The 13,776-nt window shown below is 40.5% G+C and overlaps 1 protein-coding gene across 1 annotated transcript in view; it reads left to right on the top strand.

Annotated features, from left to right (window-relative positions):
* The first annotated feature begins 202 nt into the window (after nucleotides 1–202).
* The window catches only part of KLHL29 (kelch like family member 29), an 853,771-nt gene continuing 840,197 nt past the window's right edge, over nucleotides 203–13,776 (top strand). The window contains exon 1 of the mRNA XM_066589171.1: nucleotides 203–398. The gene's annotated coding sequence lies outside the window, so the exon portion shown is untranslated. The remainder of the gene's footprint in view (nucleotides 399–13,776) is intronic.

The following is a 13,776-nucleotide window of genomic DNA, read 5'->3' as shown; positions in this document are numbered from 1 at the left end:
CGGCGGTGTAGTCCGTTCTGAGTGCCCGCAGCTCTCCCCGTCATGCCCGGTGCCAGCCTCCGAGCCCCGAGCAGGAGCCGGCCGGGGTTGGCATGTAGTGAGCGCCTCGCCCGCCCCTCCCCCTCCCGGCCGTGACGCCGCTGACCCCGCCCCCATCCAGCAAGTAGACAGAGCCGGGGAGAAGCGGAGCCAGAAGGGAGCATGGTCCGGATCCTGCAGCAGCTGCAGCTCTGTACCCTGCCTGCACTGCCATCCCCCGCCAGCCCCGGGCACGGACACTCCGCCTGGCATCACCCGTGTTGGCACTGGCTGGGCATCCACTAGGAGCCCCCTCCTCCCAGCACCCAGTAGTGGACATTGTACGAGCAGACAAGGACGGGAGCCGCCGCACCGTGCAGGTAAGGGCTGTCCAGCCAGTGTGGTGCTGAACGCCAGCGCCCGTGCCCAGCGCCCCCTGGCACATCTCCGGGGGGAATGTTGGAGAAGTGCAGCTGCATCCTCCTGGGTATTATTAAGTGCATGTTAATAATGATGTGTGCGCCTGCGCCCTGCCAGCCGAGAAGGAGGGAGGTAAGGTTAGAAGGAGAAAGGAAGAAAAAACTTCCTGCCTTCTCAGATGAGGGAGGAAGAAGATGCACCTAGAGGGAGAAAGGTACCCGGGAGGCAGTGTCAGCCATGGTGCCAGACACCTCATCTGCACCCCTTACCATCTAGCCTCAGCAGTGCACACCTTGGCATCCTCCTACTAAACCTATTTGGGCATGATGCACCTTGTACTGTACCCACCTGCTTCTATATCCACCTGCTACTGTACCTACCTGCTTCTATACCCACCTGCTACTGTAGCCACCTGATTCTATGTCCACCTGGTAATGTAACTACCTATTTCTTCACCCACCTGCTACTGCACCCACTTGGTACTATACCCACCTGGTAATGTACCCACCTACTTCTATACCCATGTGGTACTATACGCACATGCTACTGTACCCACCTGCATCTATACCCTCCTGCTACTTTACCCATCTGCTTCTATACCCACTTGATACTGTAACCACCTGGCAATGTACCCACCTACTTCAATACCCATATGCTTCTATACCCACCTACTTCTATACCCATCTGGTACTGTACCCACCTGCTTCTATACCCACCTAGTAATGTACCCACCTGGTAATATGGCCACCTGATTCTATACCCATCTGGTTATTCAGGTTGTCATTCTAGTATGTACCCTACTTGGGCATTATACTATGGCATCATAGTGACAGGCTAACTAGGACATTGCTATCTGATTATTATCCAATTTGGCACCATTGTCATGCTAATGTTAACTGCTTTGGCACTACCCTACCTGGACATTAAATGCCTTTCAATACTATTTATACTTCTTGGGCAACACATGTCCTCATACTCAGCCAACTTGGTTTATCTAGCAGTTGCCATACAGTCACAGCCTCTGTCACATTTGTTCACTGCATACCTTGGCATTCTCCTACTAATCCTATTTGGGCATAATGCACCTTGCCCTGCCTGGTACTATACCCACCTGGTTATCCAGGTTGTCATTGTAGTGTTTGGCATCATACTATCAGGATAACTAGGGCATAACCCAATTCGGCACCTCAGCAACCTTGCTTGGGCACTACCCATTTATCCATCCTGGGCACTAAGCACCTTTCAATACTACTCTTTACACTTCTTGGGAACCACACATCCTCATACAGACCCAACCTAGTAGTTGTCTTACTTATAAACTACACAATGTGGCATCCTAGTATTAACCCAACTTACCATATACATAACTTGCCACTTTTACCCACTACTCCTGTGCCAACCTAATAACATACATAATTTGCCACCCTTTTTACCTAATAGTTCTAGTGTCACCATAGTACAGTATCAACTTTTTATGGGCAACACAGACATCACCACTCAGGTGTATCTTGCCACCTTGCCAGTGTTAAATGATTTGGTTACTACACAGTTTTTCATCCTCAATATTAACTGTACTTGGGCACTGTTCATCATCATGCCATCATAATGCCTCTGTTTGCAGTCCTGTTATCACCCCCACTATAAACATTTTATTAATACATCTAAGCAGAAGTTGACAATTGGCATCCACCAAATCTGGTTTAGTAGTGTGCAATGCCAACAACTGTGTGTATCTGGGCACCAGACTTTTAATAACCTGGTATTAAACCTAGTAGAATAGTTGTCTGTGTGCCCACATAAGGTGGTCATACAGCATTATTAAGGGGCACATACATATATTTACATTTACCTCTACTGTAAAAGACTTGTTTGTGCCCACTTTATGTGCCACATGATGCCATCCACAGTCCATGTATAAATGTCATCCACCCTATTTGCTGACCACCCTGGCACTGAAGTGGGTTAACTATTAAAGGAACCTGACACTAATATCTCAGACATACAGAGGGCTTGGCAGGCTTATTGCAATGTGATCTTGTGTTTTTATCCGTCTTCTTGGTATTTGAAACCTGCCCCCTCATTCATAAGAACCCCGCATTGTGCCCAGATGTGCTGGCTTGTCTGTGCCCATATGGAATGTGTCATTTAGAGTCCTGGTGACCGTACACTGCTCTGTGTGCCCCTGGGGAGCGCTGCACACACACATAGGCTTACAGGGAGGGGGCATCGGCGGTGTGGCCTGGCACAGTTTATTGCACAGCAGCTTTGTTATTATGTGTTATCCTGGAAGAGTTCTTTGTGCCCTCCTGCTGGAAACGAAGCTGTGGATCAAGTCACACAGAGCTGCTTGGCTACAACAGTTGTGTTTTGTGCCCTGCAGGTGACTGGCACTGGGGAGAGGAATGGGATATCTGGGTCTTCATGTAGCTTTATGGTTGAACTTTACAAGGACCCCCCACCATGATGATCTGGAAGACTGTTATCTTAGTGACAATGATGGTAGTTGTTGTCCTGCTGCTTCTGTTGATAGTTTATGCAGTGCAATATAATATATCATTAACCTGGTTGCTACTTATCATGACATGGTGATATTAACCCTGCAGAATCCTGCTGTCCTGGCATAAGTGTGTACTTCTTGGGCATTCTTGCCTTCGTAATATTAATGCTTATTAGATATATTATACCATACCATGCTATTGTGGCATTAATCCCACAGGTATACTGCATGCTGTGGCAATCTGGTTGCAAGGTTCACATCTTGTTGTCAATTACTTGTTTTTCTGGGGCACGTGCAGAGCTTTTAGCCATAGTACTAACCCCCTTGCCACTCCAGTACTAACTCTTCTTGGGCACTAAATAACTTGGCATCCTAGTATTAACCCAACCTTTGCTACTATTTATTTTGCCTTTGTTGTATTATCATAAGCCTTGCTTGTATTTATTTTGCTATCCTAGTAATAACTCATCTTGGGCACATTATACCCTGTCATCAATGCATCATCCGAAACCTGGGTACCATTTACCTTGCCATCCTGGTTGGATCTATTGGTGATCACTTTATACTCTACCATTTTAACCTTGTTACTATTTATTTTTCCTTTGTAGCATTAGTGTCATTCTTGCTACTGTTTATTTTGCATTTGTAGCTTTATTGTAAACGTTGCAACTATGTATCTTGCCATCCTAGTATTAACTCTTTTTGAGCACTTTATATCTTGCCATTTATCCCTCAGCTGATACTATTAACCCTTCCTTCATTCTGCTATGGCACTGTACACATTACTCTCTCCATGGGAGTAGTACTGGTCTTGCCACTCCAGTACTAACTCTTCTTTGGCACTAAATAATATGCTATCCTAGTATTAACCCAAACTTTGCTACTATTTATTTCACCATACTTGTATAAATTACTATTGGGCACTAAGTACTCTGCCATATTTGTATTACCCCAACCTGCCTTTGGTACATTAACATAAGCTTTGCTTTTATTTATTTTGCCATCCTTGGGCACTTTATAATCTGCCATCTATGCATCAATCCAAATCTTGCTACTATTTATCTTGCCAGCCTAGTAAGAGCTCTTGATGGGCACTATACAGGGTGTAGTTATAAAGACCAATCCAGCACTGTATCTCAATACTGATGTCCTACATTGAAATAACAATAGCGTACTTGAATAGGAAGGCATGGATGCGCCACACAATGGTATGGTGCCTGGGGACCTCAGAACATTGTTTTCTATTTTGTGTGGTGGCCCCTATAAGAGATAGAGAGTAAAACCAAATAGCAAAGTTGAAGAGTAGCGTGTAAGAAGCAGAAATCTGTTTTCCTTATCTCTCTAAGTCCAGAGGGACCGCTGCTATGACTGAAGTAAGGCAAGTGTGCTCAAAGTGGCCTCCCTCTGCTATGATACATGCATGGAGCCGTTGCAAGACCGGTGTTCCAGGGATTCTCAATGCGGATCAGTATATGAATCTCCTGCAGATGATTGTGGATGGCTTCCTGGATGACTGGCCCCATTCGTAGCAGAAGGAGGACACTTTGAGTTCACTTTCCTTACTTCAGTCATAGCAGCGGTCCCACAGGATTTAGAGGGACGCGGAAAGTGGATTTCTGCTTCTCACACGCTTCTCTTCAACGTTGCAGTTGGGTTTTACAGGGGCCAAAATTGAAATCCATGTTCCGGGGCCCCCAGAGTCCTATACGCCATACCGACATATAGCACATCCATACCTTCCTATTCAAGTATATTGTTATTTCAATATAGGACACCAGTATTGAGATATAGCACTAGACCGGTCTTTTTGACTACACCAAAGACCCGGCTACTGTTTATCTTGCCTTTGTGGCAGTAACATTACCCTTTCGACTGTTCATCTTGCCATTCTAGTATTAACTCTTTTTGAGCACTCCCTGCCATCTATCCATCAGCCCAAACCTTGGTACTCTTTACCTTTCCATCCTGTGTTCATTCTACTATGGCACTGCATATGTTGCTCTCCTGCTTTTAACCCTACATAGGGACTTTATGCTTTGCGTTCTTATCCTTGACTTCCCAGACTTTAATCTGCTTCCTGTCATTAACATGTTGTGGGCACTGTGTCATGATCATATTAACCCAGCTTGGTCATTACTGCTCTCTCGCACCCTTCTATTTACAACATGGTCGCACTTTTTACTGTGCCAATCTACTACTTACCCTTCTGGGGTTAATGCCCACCCGGTGTTAATAGTATTAGCCATAATGGATATAGTGACCTAGAAAATCTGGTATTAACCCTACGTGAGCTCTGACAATGTTTGCACGTTGAAGTTTGATCTGTAAGCAGCCATATGTTCAATAAAATGCCCCCCCCCCCCCTCCCCATCTGGAGTTTATATAGTCATTTATTCATTATTGTGGTCCTCTAGTAAGTAGATCAGATAACGTCCAAGCTTCGATATTCATTTGTTTGCGATATTATTTATTCTGCTGCTCCCTGTTATCAGCCAGGTCTGGCTCAGAAGAGGCTGACGGTAGTGTTTTATAATCTAATCACTTTCGTACCATCTTCTCCAGTAATGTATGTTTTTACAGTGGATTCTGTTGTAAGAAGAATCAATCAAGAAACCAAGGTTACATCTTGGTTCTATGTTGTGATCTGCAGGCTTTTCTATGATCTGTCTAGCTCCTAATCTGTAGGACTTCATTGTGATTCTTAGTCTTGGTTGTATTATATTTCTTTATGCGTTTTACTTTTAAAGACCACAGTGGACTAAACATTATGAGATGCCTTCAAGTTGGGTTTGGCTCCTGTTGACCAGAGGTTCTTCATATCTTGCATCATCTTTTAGGGTCTTCAGTCTTCTTGTTCTTGATTTCCATCATTGTCTTTATCCTTGTTGTTTCTTTTTCACTTTTTTTCTTAACCGTCTTTTCGAACCTGCTGGGTCTTCTCATAGTTTGTCCAAAAAGCTTCTGTTTGGTCATTTGTCCTTCAAGTGAAACTGAATTCTTCTTGTCTGTTATTTTGTCATTCACTCCATACTCAATGATTTGCACCAAGAGCAAAGTTCTAAGAGGTCTACAGTAGTGTGCAAAATGCCAAGTGAATGAAGGAACTTAGCAGGGTGGTTGTTCCAAACATCTTGGTGAACTGACCACCGATTTTCTATGGATGTAGGCTTGCTCCAATCCTTCTATCTCTTCATGTAATCCCAGACAAGCCGGAGGATGTTGAGATCAGGGCTCTACAGGGCCATATCATCACTTCCAGGACTTCTTGTTTCTTTTTATGCTGAAGATAGTTCTTAATGACACTGGCTGTGTGTTTGGGGTTGTTCTCCTACCTACAGAATTTCCACAGTACTGTACATTTTCTTTGCGCCATGTCTTTTTTGTCCAAACTACTCCTTCTTCTAGACATTTTTATAGCTTTGGGCTTCTTTCAATCATAGATGCTCATTAGAATTCATTGTCATCTTATATAGTGCAAGTTAAGTATCACACAAGATTGATCATTTTTGTGATCAACTTTGATTATATCTTTATGTTACCACAACCTGACTGGTTTTCCCGGAAAGTTAACTCTAGACTTATCGCTTGCAATCATAGAATCCTATTCTGCTATTACATGCCATCAAGTTGATTTCTGCTCCTGATGACTATATGACCAATGTGTCTCCAGAATGGAGTCTCTTTGAGTCTTTAAGCTCCTTAAAGGGGTTGCCTGGTTACTGGACAACCCCTTTTCAATAGGACAATAGGACCCCCTGGGGTAAAATAACAAACAGAAATATAGTGACCCCTACTGGATGCCTGAATTTAGCGCTGCAGCTCGCTGCAGTCCCGGTGATTCCTGTGACGGATGATCAGGCTGCAGCGATCAAGTGATTTCCTGTTACATCATATGTCACAACAGACCTCGGGATGGCAGCGCTGGATCCCGGAATCTGTGGAGAGGTATCCAGTAACCGGACAACCCCTTTAATGTCATGTTCATGATTGCTGTCATTGTCTCCATCTACCTTCTGGCGGATGGTCCTCTTCTTCTTTCCTTCAAGCATAACTATCTATTCCAATGAACTTTGTCTTCTTGTCATATATGTCCAGCAGAGATTTTATCTACGCACATCTTAGCTATATCTGGAATGTTCAATGTTTGCATTAAAGCCTACTGTATCTTCTAGATCCATCTATACAGGCTGTAGTCAAAAAGACGGATCCAGCGCTATATCTCAGTAATGGTGTTCTATATTGAAATCCCAATAGCGGACTTGAATAGAAAGGCATGGAAGTGCTGCACGATGGTATAACTGTCTCCAGTAACAAGTATATAGGGGAGGGATGTAAACTCCAAGTCAATGATCTCTGATCTGTAGCCTTCCAGCTGGTGTAAAGCTAAAGTACAACTTGTCAAGTTGAAATGAGGTTAATCTGAAATAATACAACCAGTACTCATCTTGCTGTGGTTTTCCCCCAACCACAAGAATCAAGTAGTTCCAAGGAAAGCACATTACACCCTCACCGCCCCCTTGCTTTTGAGGAATGGTATTTCATAAATCAGGTTTCTTGGTATCTGCGGTATATCTTATTCTCCTGCATTAGGAGATTCTCTTCCTGCACTGGAGTCACTGGCTAATCCTGGTCATTAGTCGGCTTCCATCCTCTATAGGCAGGGTTGCCATTTTTTTTTGTTTTGTAACATGATGATAATTGCAGTTACCCTAATCTGTACAAGAGCCAAAGAGCCTCCAGCTTCAAAGACAATCACAGAAACATTGTTTTTTTTTTCACGGATGCTGTTTCCTATTTCTATGTGTTTACCAAGAATTTATAGACGGGTGGCAACTCTTGTCTATAAGTTTGTAGTTTTGTATATATATATATATATATATATATATATATATATATATATATATATACAGTATATACAACTACAGCTACAAAGCCATAGTCCAGAGTTGCCAGCCATCTATAAACTCTCAAAGAGAAATATATACACTCATGTATATATTTATATATACTCAATATTCTCTTTTTTGAGAATTTATAGATGGGAGGCAAGTCTTGCCTATGCATTTGTAGTATATATATATATATTATATGCAACTACAGACCTATAGAGAAGAGTTGCCACCCATCTATAAATTCTTGGGAAGTACATTGTGACTGCCTTTGAAGCTGGAGGCTCTTTGGCTCTTGTACAGATTAGGGTGACTGCAATTATCATCATGTTACCAAAAAAAGAATGGCAACCCTGCCTATAGAGGATGGAAGCCGACTAATGACCAGGATTAGCCAGTGACTCCAGTGCAGGAAGAGAATCTCCTAATGCAGGAGAATAAGATATACCGCAGATACCAAGAAACCTGATTTATGAAATACCATTCCTCAAAAGCAAGGGGGCGGTGAGGGTGTAATGTGCTTTCCTTTTCAATTCTTGCATGTAAGTGTAAGTGGTTTTACGGATCATATAGAGCAGGAATAGGACAGATAGGTTGCTTATTCAACTTTTTGGATGAGGCAAATGCAAGGGTAGATTTGATCATGGAAGATCTATCTATCTATCTATCTCATATCTATCTATCCATCCCATATCTATCTGTCTGCCTATCTCCTATCTATCTATCCATCCATCCCATATCTATCTATCTATCTCCTATCTATCTATCTATCTATCTATCTATCTATCTATCTATCTATCTCATATCTATCTATCTATCACATATCTATCTATCTATCTATCTCATATCTATCTGTCTCCTATCTATCTATCTATCTATCTATCTATCTATCTATCTATCTATCTATCTATCTATCTCCTATCTATCCATCCCATATCTATCTGTCTGTCTATCTCCTATCTATCTATCTATCTATCCATCCATCCCATATCTGTCTATCTATCTATCTATCAATCTATCTATCTATCCATCCCATATCTATCTATCTATCTATCTATCTCCTATCTATCTATCTATCTATCTATCTATCTATCTATCTATCTATCTATCTATCTACCTAATCAATCTATCTATCTATCTATCTATCTATCTATCTATCTATCTATCTATCTATCTCATATCTATCTATCTATCTATCTATCTATCTATCTATCTATCTATCTATCTATCTCATATCTATCTATCTATCACATATCTATCTATCTATCTCATATCTATCTATATCATATCATATCATATCTATCTATCTATCTCATATCTATCTATCTATCCATCTCATATTTATCTATCTGTCTATCTATCTATCTATCTCCTATCTATCTATCTATCTCCTATCTATCTATCTATCTATCTATCTATCTATCTATCTATCTATCTATCTATCTATCTCATATCTATCTATCTATCTATCTATCTATCTATCTATCTATCTATCTATCTATCTATCTATCTATCTATCTATCTCTGCTTCTTTCATATCTTCCTTCATTCCATCCCAATTTCTCTATTCTTCTTTTCTGTTTAGTTACTTCTCTTTCTATTCTCTACTCCATTTCCATTCTTTCTGTCTCCTTTTCCTACCAATGTCTAGTAAATTCTAAAATCCCATATTCCTGTCCATAACATCCAAAAAATCAGTTCAATGACAGCGGGGTATAATAAGAGGAGAGCTTATTATAACTGCATAATTGTCCAACAACTGAAAGGACCAAAAGATGCATATGTTCCTTATTGTACCGATATTGCAGCAATCAATTCCTCCGCCACTGAGTCAACCAATACTTTGTATCCTGAGGCGAATCAAAAATATAAAAATGTTTGTTCCTGATCCAAAAATGATAGGCTCCACAATTGCTATTGCATATTTATCATATTAATAGTGCCAGAAATCTGGAGCCAAAAGTTCCTAAAATGTGACATTTACAGTGCATTGGCCCCATCACTTAAAAAAAAAAAAAAAAAAAAAAAAAAAAAAAGTGGGAGTGGTCTAGTGTTAGGGGGCGTGGCTGAGTGCAGCCCATTAACATTTACTATAAATTGTGCCACAAATTAGCTTTAATTATAGCTGAAACCTACGCCAGCAAGTGACTTATGTAAGTTGCAGTCTGGTGCATAGAGGTGCCATCAGACGCCACTAGTGTATTAGGGGGATTGTGCCTCTTAATAGATTTGTTGCATTGATGCAGGCAGGGGCGTAGCTAAAGGGTCATGGGCCCGGGTGCAAAAAGTTTATCTTGGCGTCCCCCAACTTCTTTTAACCCCTTAACGCAGAGGCATTCCTTGAAGCTTCTGGGTCCCAATACAAAACCTGTAACAGGGCCCCCAACTATAATGCTTTATTCATAGTACTGGGCTCCTTATATGGAGAGCAGAGCCCTTATGGGCCCCCTAAGGCTCCAGGGCCTGGGTGCAACTGCACCCCCTATAGTTACATCAGTGGATGCAGGTATGAAGTGTCGGCCTTAGTAAACATGTCCAATTATATCTATACAGCATATGCTATAATTTATTTATTCTTTTCCACCTTTTTCCCCTCTGACATGTTTTATGCGCGTTACATTAACCTTTGACACACCTGAGCTTTGTCCCATGTCTGATGCGCGGTCCTCCAGTCTCCGGGCTCCTGCAGTCTCCGGATTGCTGGCAGCGTTACTCTACCATGTTGTTTTATATGGTTTCTTTTAGCCTAGACATTTCTGTAATTTCAGATGGTAGATGAGCTGCAGAAGTAGTCAAACTCCGCTGTTAGTATCGGTCATGTTTATGCCACACTGCTAATTATACGTTTCTGAATCCCAGCTTCTGTGTACAATGTTTGGCAATAGTTCTGATTCACTTGACTTAGGAATACTGTAAATTAATAGCAATCCCCTTAATTTAATTTGCGTATTGCTTTTATTTCGGTGTGGCTTATTTCGCCGTCACATACGGGGAACGGCAACCAGAATAATCTCTGATTTCAATGCGTTGCAGCTGGGAAGCCGTGTGCTGACAGTAACAGCGACTGATAGAAGTCTGAGTCCTCACACCGGTGAGTGCAATGTGGATCCGAGGAACCTTGGCCTACATTGCACTCTATTTTGCTGCGCATTTTCTGCAATTATGATGCGTTTCGGCATTAAAAATGCATCATTGTACAAGAAAAAAAATCGCATGTGCTTCTAATAGCTAAAATGGGGAAAACATGCAGCACACTCGCATGCAAATTGCACGGCATATGAGGGTGTTGCGATTTTTCCTGCTCCCATAGAAATAAGTGGACGTTTCTTGAACAATAATCGTCAGAAAAAAGATGCGATTTTGAATCTCGGACGGAAAGAAAAATTGTTCATGTGAATTAACCCATTCAAATTAGAGTTCTGCCCTTCAAACAATCGGAAAGAACTTGTACATCTAATGCGTTAGCGAGAAGACACGCTTACTATGTAGTACTCTGATACAAATGGTAGAAGATGGATAGATAGATAGATAGATAGATAGATAGATAGATAGATAGATATGTGATAGATAGATAAGAGATAGATAGATAGACAGATATGAGATAGATAGATATATATGAGATAGATAGATAGATATGAGATAGATAGATATGAGATAGATATGTGATAGATAGATAGATAGATAGATAGATAGATAGATAGATATGTGATAGATAGAGAGATAGATAGATATGTGATAGATAGATAGATAGACAGATATGAGATAGATAGATAGATAAATATGTGATAGATAGATAGATAGATAGATAGATAGATAGATATGTGATAGATAGATAGATAGATAGACAGATATGAGATAGATAGATAGATATGAGATAGATAGATATGAGATGGATAGATAGATGGATAGATAGGAGATAGATATGAGATAGATGGATAGATAGATAGATAGATAGATAGATATGAGATAGATAGATAGATATGTGATAGATAGATAGATAGGAGATAGATAGATAGATAGATATGAGATAGATAGATATGTGATAGATAGATAGATAGATAGATATGTGATAGATAGACAGATATGAGATAGATAGATAAATATGTGATAGATAGATAGGAGATAGATAGATAGATAGATAGATAGATGGATAGATAGGAGATCGATATGAGATAGATAGATAGGTAGATGATAGATAGATAGATATGGGATAGATAGATAGATGGATAGATAGGAGATCGATATGAGATAGATAGATAGATAGAGAGATAGATAGATATGAGATAGATAGATATGGGATAGATAGATATGAGATGGATAGGAGATAGATAGATAGATAGATAGATAGATAGATAGATAGATAGGAGATAGATAGATAGATATGAGATAGATAGGAGATAGATAGATAGATGAGATAGATAGATAGATAAATAAATAGATAGAAGATAGATAGATAGATGGATAGATATGAGATAGATAGATAGATATGCGATAGATAGATAGATAGATAGATAGATAGATAGATAGATAGATAGATAGATAGATAGATAGATATGAGATAGATAGATATGGGATAGATAGATAGATAGATAGATAGATAGATAGATAGGAGATAGATAGGTAGATAGATAGGAGATAGATAGATATGAGATAGATAGATATGAGATAGATATGGGATAGATAGATAGATAGATAGATAGATAGATAGATAGATAGATAGATAGAAGATAGATAGATAGATGGACATGAGATAGATAGATAGATAGATATGAGCTAGATAGATATGAGATAGATAGATAGATAGATAGATATGAGCTAGATAGATATGAGATAGATAGATAGATAGATAGATAGATATGAGATCGATAGATAGTATTGACATCCCTATGTAATGTAACTTCCCAGTGTTGTACAAGCGGGAAATTTGACAAGAGCATTCTTTGCATCCTAAATAGGAAAAGTAAAGGGGTCGCAACTCAAAAATTTAGTGCTAATTGCAAAATTACTGGCACCCCTATATAATGTACCTAATCTAATTCTCTAACTTCCCGATGTCGTACAAACATAAAATTTGGCACGACCATACTTTCGGTCCTAAATAGTAAAAGTAAAGTGGTCATAACTTGATTATTTAATGCTAAGTGCGAAAGTGTTGGCACCCCTATGTAATGCAACTTCCCATTGTCGTACAAGCATGAAATTTGGCACGAGCATTCTTTAGATCCTAAGTGAGGATAGTGGGAGAGGTGGCACTTTCTGCCGAGGGACATCTGTGCATGCAGCCTGAGGAGAATCTAACGCTCCTCTATGTGTATACATATTTTATTCCTCGGTTCCTCTAACGTAACTGTGACTTCATAACATTTTCCATGCAACCAACAGGTAAACACCTGTAGCAAATTAACTCGGGAAAAGCTGGGTTTATCAGCTAGTGTATCCATATAATCTTTACAGATGTAGAAGAGCTGAATTTCTTATGTAAGTATTTAGGGTTGTGCTATTTGTGTGCGGTGATGACACCGTAGGATTACCTGCAGTCTTGTGTAAAACAGCAGCTAACATGATCTCCGGAGTAATAACAGGGGCAGATTTGCTACACTGACACGCTCTGCTCTGCTATATCTATACAATGCACTTGAAGGACACGGGGTGGTCTGAAGACAGTAGACACACATGAGGACCTACAGAAGCAGACCTTGTGTTCATTCTCTGCTTGCAGGGTTGTCTGGCTGTTTCCTTCATTTTCCCCCCTTGAGACTTGCTGCCTGAGACAGCTGCCTGTGTTGGCCTCATTAAAGGGACAGTATGTCTGGTGGCCATTAATTTTTTTCAGTCAGCTGTATCTTTTAACATACCTTAAAAGTGGTTGAACTGCAATACCAAACACAGGCTATGGACAAAGGTGGCGCTGTTTGTAAATGAAAGCATCCATTTTTTTTGCATCTCTTACAA

Source organism: Eleutherodactylus coqui, chromosome 1 (genome assembly GCF_035609145.1).
Source record: "Eleutherodactylus coqui strain aEleCoq1 chromosome 1, aEleCoq1.hap1, whole genome shotgun sequence".
NCBI lineage: Eukaryota > Metazoa > Chordata > Amphibia > Anura > Eleutherodactylidae > Eleutherodactylus > Eleutherodactylus coqui.
This window is presented reverse-complemented; position numbering and strand designations above follow the sequence as displayed.